This window comes from Pygocentrus nattereri, chromosome 29, assembly GCF_015220715.1.
Source record: "Pygocentrus nattereri isolate fPygNat1 chromosome 29, fPygNat1.pri, whole genome shotgun sequence".
Taxonomy (NCBI): Eukaryota; Metazoa; Chordata; class Actinopteri; order Characiformes; family Serrasalmidae; genus Pygocentrus; species Pygocentrus nattereri.
The window spans coordinates 10,577,778-10,593,133 of record NC_051239.1 but is presented as its reverse complement, the minus strand read 5'-3'; positions in this window follow the sequence as shown (position 1 = coordinate 10,593,133).

Here is a 15,356-nt window from a genome sequence, read left to right as displayed (position 1 = left end):
TTTTAGAGCTCACTATGTAAAATAATCTGGCTCACTTTCTTCTCTGACTGCTGTTTCTCACCTCGTCCTTCCCCTGTGCGTGTCACTCACTCGAGTCTCAGTGCTCATCATAATGCACAGATGTGATTGGCTGAATAGTGTCACATGTGATTTTTGCAACACATGCGATTGGTCTATGAGTTTCACAAGCTGCTAAAGCCATACTGTAAAGGCTAGAAAAGTTACACCAATTCAAATAAGACCACCCCGTCGAACTAATTATCCATAGTTTATCGGTTGTAGGTCCAGGTCTGCATAGGACAGCGCCTGGGTCCGGACTCAAACCGCAGTCTGCCTGTTAGTGACCTCTGGGACACTCAAAGCAAAAGAAAATATTTTAGTCCAAAGTCAATTTTTCATTAGAAGTCTGAAAGGTGTTTTCAACTTTGAACCCATTGAGTAGAATAATACAGTATTATAATTAAAGTTATTATGATTCTTATTATTACCATCACGGCTTGTGTAGAGGTTTGCTTGAATATCCGTTAACAATAGTCGGTTAACATTTCTTGCTAGTGCCTACATTACATTATGTAGCTATGATGCCTGTATGATCACTTTGCATTATCACTGCATAATTTGCACTTTACCTACAACAATGACTTTGACTTACATGAATAAGCATGAATGCAAACAATCCCATAAAGCAAACCATTAGTCCAAAACATCTTCACTGAAGATGCACTGAAACACACGAAACACATTTAGGGCTTTCCAGAAATACATGGAAGGTACTTTTGCAAGCACTGAAGTAGGCCTTCATGGAGCCATAGCAGAGTACTTTAAACAAGAAATCTCCACACCTTGTTCTCCACATCTCTTTCAGTGACGGCCAAGATTATGTGTGGAGTCTGCTGATGAAAAGCATTACCAGCATCATTCTCCACACCACACACGCCACATATCAAAGACGAAGCAGCCCTGTGCTGAGTTCACAATCAAAGAGCCATATGAGCACTCCAGAAAGAGGCGACAGCCTTGCCAACACGCTCTGTAAATACATACCGATTTTAATATGGTGGCCAGATGAGGCTGTTCAGATTCATTGTGCTGGTTATATTATCACTGGCGCTGTTCAACATGAAGGGCTTACAAATGACGGCACTTCACTTTGATCCAGCATGACAACTTCTGATTTTTGAACCTAGACTTCACGAATAAGGCCTTCCTTGCCAAGGGGAACAAATGCTGTTGATTTAAAAGTGCTGTAACTATGAAGACCTTCTTTGCCTGAGACTGACATCTGCAGACAGACTTGGAATCCACTCACTAATCTAGTGCTGACTGTTATATGGACCCTACACCAGTAATGCTGTCATTATCAGTTATCAGCTGTGAAAAAAAGTACAGAGAAGGGGAATTTCATTGATTTTTCACAATGCCTGCATACTTCCATTGCTGAGATGTATACTAAGTCATTCTGGGTGGCTTGATTTGTAGAGAGTACAAACTGATTCAGATTTCTTCACAGTGGTTGTGGTAGGAACCAGGGGTTGCCTTGTCTACAACACAAAAAGAGCCATGTTATTTGGTGTCCAAAACCACCAGTGAACCTTCATGTGCCTTCTCAGTTTGTAAATGTAATGTTGTGATGGTAAAATAGTGGTAAATCTGAAAAATAACCATTTTGCCTTACAACACCCTGCATATTCCACACTTTGGGGGGGGGTCCCAATTTTCTCACCAATTTAGGCATATCTAAATACTCTTATAAATTAGGACTCCCCCAGTCACACCATACCACAAGTGCTAGATGGGCAAAGGCAAACACAAGCTTCCTCCAATTCATGTGAAGCCAGCCACCCCATCTTTTCAACCTGCAGCTAACGTAATGTCACGTAACGTAATTGGACAGCTGAACATGCTTGAAGGAGAACACTAACCACCAATTCTGTTACACCACCTAACAGATGCCTGCGCTGGTTGACATCATAGGGGAGTGAGTGAGAGCCATCGTACCCACCCAGAACTCCTGGACTCCCAGGTATGGATGGCTGTAGCACCACTGGAGAACTCGCAATCTCCTGATGGTAGGGCCAACGCTTAGGGGGCTGCGCCACTCAGGAGCCCCACCATTCAGTTTTTCAAAACATATATGGTGTTGGCCAAAACCTTATCACAAAGCTATTATAAAACAATGTTTCAGACATCATATGCATAGCCATTTTGTGTAATAGCTTTCTGTGAGGGAGCTTTTAGATGCATTAAACTCTTAAAATGTCTGGTTCCAATCACCACTACTGTGAACAATTCTGACTCGGCAAGTTTCTCTTGAATGAAGCATTTCTCACCAAACCACTCCGAATGACTTTGTTTACGTCTTAACCCTTTAAGTATGAAGAAATTTTGAAAAATTAGTAGAATTCCCTTTAAGTGAAAGTATGAAAAATGTACTTTACTGAAAATCAAAATGCACCTACATTTTACACTAATACTGTATAATCAAGTAAAAAGTACATGTTTTACCAAACAGATGGGAAGTTTTCTTTATCCATCAGAACATAGCTCATTTACCAGTCTTAAAGGCACAGTCACAAAAAAGGCCGGCTCATTTTAAGAGACAAAGAGAGGATACGTAAAAAAGAGCTGTGTCTGTTTTTGATGCATAAAATAACACTAACGTTATAAGTGGACCTCTGGGTGGAAATGTAGGATATGGGCCCAATCAGCCCAATAAAAACAAGCCATGTCAGGTTTGTAAGACATTCTTTGGACACAACATGGTTAATGTACACAGTACTTTAATGTTATTCCAAGCTACTGTCTGACTTCTTACATATTTAAACTGACCACTTGACTAAGATTCATGCCACTGTTTACTGAAACAACTTCTAAAATTACTGCATCCTACATATTTTGCACGTTACACACTTCTTTGCACCAATACACGTCTGTGTCTTTAGAGTGTTCTGTTTTTATTGTCTTATGTCTATTTATTGTATAGTCTATTTATTATGTATTGTTTTTGTACATTTTTCTAGGTACATACATACAGTATTGTCATCCTACTAGTACATGTGCACTCATGTCATTTCTACTGTTCATGCACCAGGGAAGTAGCCTGAATGTGTTTCCTTATACTGTACCCCTCATATGTATATAATGACAATAAAATTCAATTGAATTAAATTAAAAGTAAATAAATGTTAAATAAACACAGGTTTATTCATTTTATTAATGTAAAATGAAATACAACAAAATACCATGATGCAGCAATATGATCAACAGCTCCCAACCATTTGTGGCTTTGTAATGATCAGGTTTGAACTGGAACTAGACCCTCTGGACATGGGTTAAAGCTAGTCTGGGATTAAACTGCAATGTTAATGGCATTTCACCATTCTAGGTTTAATCTGTATCTGGGAAAGCAGCCATCTATGTTTATATTCTAACCAAGGCCCAAATCTGCTCCTTCCCCACCTCTCCTCTCCTCCTGCCTGTCGCTCATTAGTCTCTGTAAGGTTGGTTCACACCTCATTGCCACCTCTATTCATTCTTATATTTGGTGATAAGCCCCTTTAGTGGGTCAATGGGACCCTTTCTGATCCGCCTGCTTGCTCGCCTAAAGAATAAGACGGTGCCTAATGGACAATTAGTTCGATTTATTCCTAGGCTGTGCTGTTCTAGATAATAAGCTCCAGGAACCACTTCCTCTTCTCAGAGAATGCACCTTTTGGGCCTGTTGAGCAGCTGGTGTTGTGTAAGGGGGGTTGCTGTTGGCTAGTGTATTATCACACACATACAAAAAAACAAGGTTAAAGACATTTTTGCTGCCAGGGAACATCAATGGTGCTTTAACGGTTGATGCTGGAGTGGAAAACGTTGTGTTTCTGTTTCTTAGAACACTTGTCCTGAGGCTTTCTCAAGATGCGAGTAGAGCCTGGATGATGTCCACTGACTGTTTCCTGGTTTATGCTGCTGTTTGTGGATTAAATTGTTTCAGCTGATGTTTAATCGGACCAAAGCATCCTGCCTGTTTGACTAAAAAAAAAACAAAGACGTTTGCTTTTCCGTGACCTTATCTGCTTGGTGAGTCTTCATACTCACTGATTAAAAGGCCCATATTCTACATTTTCTTGTAGAATAGGCAATTTTGTCCTGCATGATGAAGTGATTCAGATGTAAACAAAGTCATTCAGAGTGGTTTGATGTCAAATGCACTGTTCTAGAGAAATTTACAGCTAGAATTGTTTACAGAAAAAGAAAGAAAAGACACAAACCGTTATTTTACCATTCTCAGTGTTATTTATTGCTGCTGTCGGAACAAAACCTTGTATCTCCTTTTTCGTCTTTTTTGACATAATTTGAAAATGCATGTTGCCCTTTATATTGTATGCAAATTTCATGATGAATTGACCAAAAAAATGACCCAAAATGACTTAGAAAAATGTCTGGTTCCATTGACTTACATTGAAATGAAAGTATGTTTTTTCCTTCTCCTGTAAAGTCACCATTTTGGAGATACAAGGCGGCGACATTTGTGTTGTAGACATCACGACCCCTGGTTCCCATCACCACTACTGTAGAGAATGTTTCTCCACAGTTTTACACCAAACCAATCTCAATTACTTTATTTACCTTTAAAGAAATGACTGTGAAAATTTTGAAAACTGGCTGGAATTCCCCTTCAAATGGCTTTTTTTAACCTGAGGTCTTTTATAATTTTTTTGTGAATTTGTGTTCCAAAAATAGTTTTTAATTTAACTTTTACCTGACTACATTTTAAGGCTGATATATGCAAATATCTCTGTTCTGACTGTTACCTTAACTCTACTCACACAATTGGCCCCTCACGGTCCTCGCTTTTGTTTTGGTTTTAGTCCTGTCCATGTGCTTTTGTTTTTGTTTTAGTCCTGTCCATGTGCTTTTGTTTTGTTTCTTCCTGGTCCTGCCCCATTGTTTCTAGACCCTGCCCCTGATTGTAACCAGCTGTTGTCCACCTGTGTCTTGTTAACCATCGTTAGCCCTGTTGTATTTAAGCCCTATGTTTTCCCCTGTGTGTTTGCTGGTCTTTGTTTGATATGCTTTGTTTGGTCTTTGTATATTTACATTGTTTGGTGTTTGTTTATTCCGTCCTCTGTTTTGTTTTTCCCACATTCCTGTTAAGTTATGTCTGTCGCTCGATACCCCCATGTTGGCTCATTGACCCTGGACTGTCTAGATCCTGATTTTGGATTTGCCCCCAGTAAATCTCGCTTCTCTTCACTTATACGTCCGCCTCATCGCTCCCGAGCATTACACCATGTAAAACACTCATGATAACTTCAAAGTGAGTAGGCTGTAGACTGAATTATGTTCGGGGAAATAATCCCAAATAGTTTGTACAGATTCATTTTCATATGTGAACGGTGGAGACAAAGGAGTGATTTATTTGAAAAAAGTGGAAATTAACAGTGTTTACATGCAACATCAAACTCCTTTATTTACAAAAATCAAAGGGCCTCATTCACCAAAATCCTTCAAATTTCATTCTTAAATGTGTTCTTAAGAAAGGCCCTAAAAAGTCTACGTCAGATTCATGACATGTAGTGTGTAGATTCTGATCTTACCTAAGAACAAATCCCAAATAAGCAAACATTGGTGAATGTCAGAGTCTTTGTTTGATACACCATACAAATTAGTTATTCCACTTGAAATGAGCCTCATAGCTTTAGCTCATGTAGCTCATTTTAGTCATCAAACATGTCTTGGCTGATCAACTACATCTGGGGAAAGTGCAGATTTGACTTTTACTAAACTCTCACTGTAAGTGTAGTTGAACAGCACTGCACAAAAGCCAGAGCTTCATTTATTTCATTTCCGGTCAAAACAGCCATTAAGCACAAGTACAAATGCAGGAAACATATAATTAACAGGAAATTAAATATATGTTTAGGGGCAGTCATGGCCTGAAGGTTAGGAAACCAACCTGGCGACTGGAAGGACCACCGGTTCAATCCCCTGAGCTGACAGTCTGTGATTTGAGGTGCCCTTGAGCAAGCCGCCTAACCCCAACTGCTCCCTGGGTGTTGCAAATGGGGCTGCCCACCGCTCTGGGCAAGTGTGCTCAATGCCCCTAGTATGTGTCTTCACTAGTGTGTTTCACATGCATGAATGGTTTAGATTTCAGAGGTGAAATTTCCCCATTGTGGGACTAATAAGGGTCACTTAATCATCTTAATTAAATTACACAGAAGCCTCCACAACAGAATATAATATCACAATGGTTCAGTGTGTCCAGTATTTACCTTTATTTCAGCTTGCTTTCTTTTCAGGAGACTCACTTTCAGTCTTTCAAAAGAAATATTTTTCACACCTCCAAAGTTCAGTCTTAGAGGTTGGTTGCACTTCCACTTCCACTGCAGTGGAGTTGAGTTCTGGACTCGGGGTGGTCAGTCTATTGGTCTGAGAACACCAGCAGATTTTTAGTTTGATTTGCAAATGCTCACCTTTTTTCAGTGATGGCTTCTTGACAGCTACACATTCTTTCAGACCATCAGCGTCCTCACAGTGAAAGGAAGAACAGAAACACCTGTGCATTTGTTCAGATCTGAATCAAGGGTGGAGCTTGATTTTCTCCTCCCTTACAAAGATGAAAACTTTTCTCTGTATCTTTGCATCACTTTTTAAACAATTTTATGAAATGCTTGTTTTTTCTCTTGACTTTATTGAAATTATATCTGATCTCCTCAGGAACATGAATAACTCGTCCTGAATGGCCATTTGACTGTATATAATAGTCTTTTGCACAGTAAATAGGGTCTGATGTTGCTCCGAGACTGCAGCCCAATCCTAGTTTGGCTCTGGCATAAATGGCTCTAGCTGTCAGTACAATCAATATGCAAACAGTGCACTATAGTTACCTTTATAAAACAGCCCTGGCGGAAACTTGTGGACTTTAGATACGCACACAAAAGCTCTGTGATATAGTTTTGTTCGCGTGATAAGGAATTGAGGGCAACGGATATGATCATCTGCCAGATGGTTGAGTTGCTCTCACCATGATCAACAAGGCATCTTTATAAATGTCGGTTCAAAAGTCACTGTATCTAATCTCTATATTACCACGTCATATCATTATATACCACCTGTATATAATGACAGTGTCATTTTAGGTTTTACTGCCTAGACGTTTCTTTAATGACTCTTAGTCTAACATAGGAGATGTAAAGAGACTTAACATAAAATAAATAAACACACTAACAACATGAGGCGTTTAAAAGTGTGAGTAGTAAACCTACTGTATATAAACAGTTTGAAAGCAGACATGGTGCAAAAGTTACAGCTTATGCCACAGTTCTGTTGTTTGAAATAGTCTCATGAATCTAAATACATAAACATAAATGTATCAAAAAAATAAAAAGCCAAAAAATGTATTACTGACTACAATGTCAAACAGTAAATATGACCAAAAGTATTCACTCGTCTAGGTTCATTTCACATGAAATTGAGTGAGATCCCATTCTTAATCCATAGGGTTTAATATGATGTCAGCCCACCGTTTGCAACTATAACAGCTTCCACTCTTCTGGGAAGGCTTTCCACAAGGGTTAGGAGTGTGTTTATGGGAATTTTTGACCATTCTTCCAGAAGTGCATTTGTGAGGTCAGACACTGATGAGAACTGACGAGAAGGCCTGGCTCGCAGTCTCGGCTCGGGTTTAGGTCAGGACTCAGGCCGGTCAAGTTCTACCCCACCAAACTCACTCATCCATGTCCATCCATCAGATTGCCAGACGGAGAAGTGTGATTCATCACTCCAGAGAACACGTCTCCACTGCTCTAGAGTCCAGTGGCGGCGCTTTACACCACTGCATTCGACGGTTTGCATTCTGCTTGGTGATATAAGGCTTGGATGCAGCTGCTCGGCCATGGAAACCCATTCCATGAAGCTCTCTACGCAGTTCTTAAGCTAATCTGAAGGCCACATGAAGTTTGGAGGTCTGTAGCAATTGACTCTTCAGAAAGTTGGCAACCTCTGCGCACTATGCGCCTCAGCATCCGCTGACCCCGTTCTGTCATTTTATGTGGCCTACCACTTTGTTGCTGAGTTGCTGTCGTTCCCAATTGCTTCCACTTTGTTATAATACCACTGACAGTTGACTGTGGAATATTTAGTGGCGAGGAAATTTCACTACTGGACTTGTTGCACACATGACATCCTATCATGGTACCGTGCTGAAATTCACTGAGCTCCTGGGAGCGACCCATTCTTTCACTAATGTTTGTAGAAGCAGTTTGCAGGCCTGGGTGCTTGGTTGTATACACCTGTCTCCATGGAAGTGATTGGAACGCCTGAATTCAATGATTTGGATGGGTGAGTGAATACTTTTGGCAATATAGTGTATCAGCACAATAAATCTGACCTACAACTGCATGCAAAAGTTTTAACACCCCTGGCCGAGTTACATGTTTTATTGTTGTTTGTTCTAAGTAAGTAATTATAAGTTAACAGATTTTCTACCAGGAAACACTGAAAATATGGCATATCCGTTCATTTTAGTGCACAATTTCTTTATTTTACAATTTACAATTTCTGAGTTTAACATCTAAAAAAATGGAAAACGTAAAACCCACCATAACCCCCCTCTCCACCCAATTTCTTCGATTCCGCAAATAAACAGTAATTGTTTATAAAGTGCAGAAATATGTCCTCTGTAGAGGATCTGTTAACTTATTTTCAAATCAACAAAACATGCAACTGAACTAAGGGCACCCAAACTTTTGCATAAGACTGTATATTGTAATGTCTGTGGTATCTAATAAACTTCCAAAAATGAGCTGAGCAAATGTATATGGAAGAATATAGACTGCTCTTTGTTTATTTGGGAAGGCTAAGTTGGAACATTGTGTTAAAACTAACACTGCCGTGCGGTGTTAACACTCCCCCTAATGCCAAATGTTGGGGGGCAGTCATGTAAAGCATGCCGCCACTGGACTCTGGAGCAGTGGAAATTAAATCTGTGGAGTGACAAATCACGCTTCTCTATCTGGCAGTCTGATGGACATGTTTGGCAAATGCCAGGAGAATAATACCTGCAAGGCTGCATTGTGCTAACTGTAAAGTTTGGTGGAGGAGGGATAATGCTGAGGGGTTGTTTTCCAGGGGTTGGCCTAGACCCCTTAGTTCCAGTGAAGAGAAATCTTCAGCATGCAAAGACATTTTGGACAACTGTATGCTTCAAACTTTGTGAGAACAGTTTGGGGAAGCCCCCTTTCTGTTCCAGCATGACTGTGTCCCAGTGCACAAAGCAAATCCATAAAGGCATTGCTGGGTGAGTTTGGTGTGGAAGAACTTGACTGGCCTGACCTCAACCCCATTGAAGACCTTTGGGATGAACTAGAACGGAGATTGTGAGCCAGGGCTTCTCATCCAACAGTGTCTGACCTCACAAATGCTCTTCTGGATGAATGGGCAAAAATGCCCATAAACACACTCCTAAATCTTGTGGAAAGCCTTCCCAGAAAGGTGGAAGTTTTTATAGCTGCAAAGAGGAACCAACTCCATATTAATGCCTATGGATTTAGGATGTCATGAAAGCGGTGTAATGTGTAGGTGTCCCAATTCTTTTGTCTATATTGTGTATTATGGTGTTATATATTCAGTTAATAAAATCTGAAATTTTGCTCATGGACATGCTTGTTCCAAATAGACTCTCTTACTAAAACACATTCTAACTGAGTGTTTCAGTGAAAAAGAATGACAATCTATTCAGTGAGAGGTAACATTTTAAAGGGTTTAGTGATTTTGTTAAACTAGCTTTATTAAAGTTTGCCATGTTATCAGCATTGCGAAACAAGGCTGCCATTTATCAGCCTTGAAAAACCAGCATAGACCAGCATAGTCAATCAACAGCACAACCAGCATATGTTGTGTTTTGGATGCTGGTATACTGGGTAAACCAGCACAGCCATACAGGTTGACCAAGCTAAACCAGCACCAGACCAGCTTAGACTAGCTTGAAACGCATGTATATATGTGTTGTTAATTCATTCTTAGCATGATCTTTGAACAGATCCACAACTACCCATCATTTCTGTACTGTTTTAAACATGCCCTTCAAAGTTTCCTCCACCATTTCCTCTTCGAGGAATCCATGACACCACCTCTACTTTGTTACTTTACTGTGCTAACTTGCTAGTTAGCAAGCTACGGGCTACTCAACTAGCAATAAAAGGGCATGCACCACAGTTAATGACTTCTCAGAAAGTGGTTTGCTTTGCTAAGCTAATTAGCTCACTGAGCCTAGCTTAGTGGAGGCAAAATGCATTCCTATTAAAAACATTCAGTTGTTTCTTGTAAAACCTCTAATGAACTCATTATGTTATCCAGGACCCTGAGAACACAGTCATAGATATCCTAAATGTATCATATTGAGATATGATGTGTCATATAAAGAGCTGAACATAGAAGTCTGGCATCATAGGGCCCAACTCCCAACATAAACTTGCGGGTTAGCTTAAGTAACCAATAAACCTAGAGAAACCCTTTCTTTCTCTAAAGCGAATAAATTTTGAGTAACTAATTACTGTAGTAGGTTTTTCAGTAAACTATTTATTTAATATCAGTTTAGTCACTTTTATGTATAAGTGGTTGTGTTAAAGTACATTACCACTACAGGGGGGGGGTGAAGCTGGAGCCTATCCCAGTGGTCATAGGGCAGAAGGCAGGATACACTGGACAGGAATTGCAGTAACTATTTTCCCCATATTTTCCACCCCTGCAAATACACTAGAATTTACAACAACATAAAGTTGACCTGCTGGCTCAGATACAGGCTTCTCTCTAGCTATATGACAGTCTGGTTAGACAAACCGTCTCACTTTGGCATTATATGTGTAGAATCAGGGTGGCTGCAATGGCAACATGAAAAAGCTGCTTCTTGCACAGCATTTGCTATTCATATTTACAATTACTGATAAGTAATGTCCAGTGTGGGAATTTCATCATAAACACAGTAATATACAGTGTGGGAATTTTATCACAAATGACTGTTATCAGGTTTAGCCACCTGTTGTTGGTATTAGGCGTGTGCTTGCCAGCTTCCTGTGAAGAAGCAGTAAGAAACGCTTTAGCAACATTAATGAATGTGCTTTTTTTATATATCTCTGAAGTCTCTCAAGAGGTCTTTTGCTAGCGAGAGCATGTATGACTTGATCCACCACTGAAGTTGCCTAACCTGAGCCATTCCATGAGATCCGTGCTAAATGGTCAAGATAATTAGAATTTTCTTCCTGTCTTTTTTTTCCTTATTTTATAGAGTTTAAATTACATCTGGCCCCCTTTAAAATACACAATCCAAAGAAAAGAAAAGAAAAGTAAAACAACACTTACACTGAACGGATGGTGGGGGGGGGGGGGGGGGGGGGGGTGATGGGGTGGTTTAGCTCATGTAAAGCTGGCTGTCATGCTCCCTGTTACCAAAGCTAGACCTTCTAACAGCAGATTTTCAACAGTAAATTGGCTGAGTTTCCCATGAATATTGCAAAAGAAAAGAGACAAAAACATTTTCTCCATCCAATTTGTGCGACAGGGTGGACCTTATGCTTGACGGACCCTGTTAAGGGAGGAGATTACAACAAATCATCAATACTGACAAACAAACAAAACCAACACCTGCCATCTTCTGAATTTGACTCTCCTTGAATGATGACTTAAATGTTCTCATTCATTCTTCATGATGTAATTTAATGTGACAGTACCTTCAAAAATTAAAATGTAAAAAAAATGTAATTAAAATCTTCACTCCTCATCTCAACACACACACACACACACACACACACATACACACACATCACTGCCATCAGAAAGAATTCATAGCCTTTAGCTGTGGACTTAAGAAATAAAATAGGCATCACCCAGTCCATCTGAGTACAGTTTTACAATCCCTGAAGGAATCATCACACCTTCTGTCACTCTCTATCATCCTAATATTCTCCTAAAATCCTGTCCAATACCCTTCCTGCCGAATGAATTCTATGTTGGTCTAAGCTAGCTTAGGCTAGTTTATGCTAGTCTGGTGCTGGATAGGTTGGTCACCCAGCATGGTCATTGTGGTCATTGTGGTCATTGGTCTATGCTGTTTTGTCCAGCAGCACTGTTCTTTGAATTCCAACAGAAAATCTTTAACATACACGTGCTAGCTAGCTGTAACTGTTTACTTTTAACGTTAGCTAGCTAGTTTAGCCCATTACCCTCCAACTAGCAACAGCTTACTTACAGCTTACTATCGGCCCAAGTCTGTAAATGTTTACACTCAACTTTAGCAAGCTAGCTAGCCGAACAAATTAGCATTCTCAGATAGGATCCGTCCTTAACTAGCGTTTAATGGAGTGATTAGCAGCAGGACAGCAGGGGTTCCTGTTTCAACAAGTCATTACTACTGAGTTCAGGTGAAGTATTCTCATTATCCTTTGCCACTGCTGCAACAACAGCGAACAAACAGCGCTGTTGACATTGCTATGGTCCCCAGACTCTACACTGTTCAACTGTCACACATTTCAACGGGTGGTCAGTTGATAAGGACACTGACTAATGGTTAAAAACAGCTGACAAGATTTTCTCATTATGGTCAGGTCATTTCAAAAGCCACTCTCTGAACAAACTCTGCTAAATAAACAAAGAAAAACCATCTGCCAGTGTGGCCTAATTTACTCCAGCCGTTCATTCACTTGGTCATTAGTGGTCATCTTCGCTGCAGAGCTGTTAGTTAGAGGAAACGAGAAGCTAATCCATCAATGATGAGAGTGATAACTGGTCAGCTAAAGAATTGAAATCCAACAAGATGAGAAAGAGACTTGATAGCTAATTAGTGGCGGGGATATTTTATGATGGTATTTTATCATTGGTATTTTATCATTTCTCCACATTGAATCTAAGAAAACGGACATTTAACCGTTCAGAAATTGGTCAACTTTTCTAACAATATCTCACGTTTTTGATCATTTCCTTGCTGACAGTGGCTTAAATGAGTTGAAAGTTAGAGCGTTGAGCTTCTAGCATTAAATTAGCAGATCCACAAAATGATTAACTAGCATCCATGCTAATGGCATAAGGACATTAAAAGCACTTTATTTTAAAAATGTATTTCTAAAAAAAAATGAATCCGTTACTTTCGTCTATAATTTGGGTGACAGGGTTGAACAAATCGTCCTGCTCAGTCAATACAACATCAGTGAAATTAAAGAAAAAAAGACATGCCATGTCTAAATTATACCCCTACTCACTAAACCCCTGATAGCCAGAGGATAGTGGACCACTGTTGGACCACCGATGGCAAAGCTAGCATTTTGCTCAGCGTTTTCTGGGCGGCCCACCGGTGGTTAAGCAGCGCTTTCGACAACATGCCTTTCATTTTACATCAGGCCTACTCAATATTTTTTTCTCTCAGTTATTTGTAATATTTGTCCTAGTTTAGTTTCCAAAATAAAAGTCTCTGTGCATTTAAAATCCAGGGTGGAGTAGCAGTGGCAAACAGTCAGTGGGACCTTATTAAGCTAGTGGACCGATATACGTTTGCTATCTGAGTACCATACATTTGATATTGTGGATAACTAGATGGAACACTCTTACAGGGAATTTGTGGTAGTAAACGATTTCCGACACTAATGTTATAGGGGTTTGCGTTTGCTCATTACTTATAAACTACGTAGCGCATTATGGGTATCCCATCCTCTAGGGCACATCGGTTGTGCATGACTTATTGCGGCGCATTGTGGAATTGTTTAAGTACGCTGGATCTTCTGCACTATGTTTTCAGATTCCAGTAGATGACTCATGAATAAACATATTTCAAGAATGATGGTGGTTGGATAGTGTAGTGGGTAACCCCTCTGCCTTATACACTGTAGACTGGGGTTCAATCCCTGCCTGGGTAAGTACCCTACACTAAACCAATAAGAGTCCTTGGGCAAAACTCCTAACACTACCTTTGCCTTCCTGTGTAAAATGATCAAATTGTGAGTCGCTCTGGACAAGAGCGCCTGCCAAATGGCATAAATGTAAGAATGAGATGTTGAATTCACAAATGAAATGCAATAATAATGCATTTTTAAGGTAAAGTGTAGTTACAGAGAGATGGGCCAGGCAGAGGGGCCTGTTTTCTAAGTGCTGTAGACAATTTTTATTCATGTTTTAGATTATCTGTCTGAAACATGCACATCCACATAAGTTTTTTTTTTTTGCTTGGAAAATGGACGAATGTATTATTAAATTACATTTTTAACTTTTACTTCACATCCTTATTTGTAAATATAATATCAGTGGGACACGAATGGCATCCCAATCATGGAATCAACCGCCTAATATTAGCTGTCATTTTCATTGTGAAGCGTTTTCCCAGATAACTCGGTTAAAACTGAACTATATTCCAGGCGGATTTAGTGATTCTGGGGTTCTAGACAAAAGACAGGAACGGACCACTGAATGCACATTTTTAAATCAGCTCCGTCTACCCCACAGAAAATTATATCTCAAAATATTTTTTTATTTGAGTAACTGGATTATGTAAAATGATCTTAAGATATGGGCAGATCATTTAGCTTATTTTAAGAAAGAATCCTTTAACCGTTTCAACTCCTTGAGACCACTGGTGGTTCCAAATCATCATATTCTTCATAACTTTCATGTTTTATAAGCTACATCCAGAAGGTGGATGTCATATGAGAGCTGAAACTGTCTTCTTTCCAGTCAAATAGAAGGTGATGTAATTTTAAACCCTTATATTAAAAGAAACAGAACTCACTTTTATTTTCTACTGAAAGTGAAGCCAGTTTTCCACAAATCTGGGCTACAGATGACGTCTCTTCATTGATCTACTCTGTAAAAATGATTTTTATAAAATAAAACAAAGAGCTTCTAAGATTTTTGGCTTTCAGCAGTAAATTGTAAGCATACAGCAATATGTATGATCATAAAACATGTTCTGTTAATTAGAGGGGAATAAAAAATAAATCAATAAAAATGTACATTTATTTCATGCAGTTACTGAATAATTGGCATTACAATTTGGTCGTGAAAATTCAGATGGACAATCCAAAATATACCCTAGAGAATAAGATCATTTTCTGCCAATACAGTGAGACCATTTGGTCCAGAGTAATGTAGAAGTAATGAGTAGAGAGAACACTGTTTACAGGTAATAAGTAATGGAATCCCAGGACATTTTAAGAGAAGTAATTAGCTGTTTGCGCACACACACACACACACGCACACAATCTGCTTATCCTCCTGGTTTGGGGGGGTGCTGCAGTCTATTCCAGCAGCCATTGGGCGGAAGGCAGGAAACACCCTGGACAGTCCATCACAGGACAGACACACAGACATACACATTCACTCAC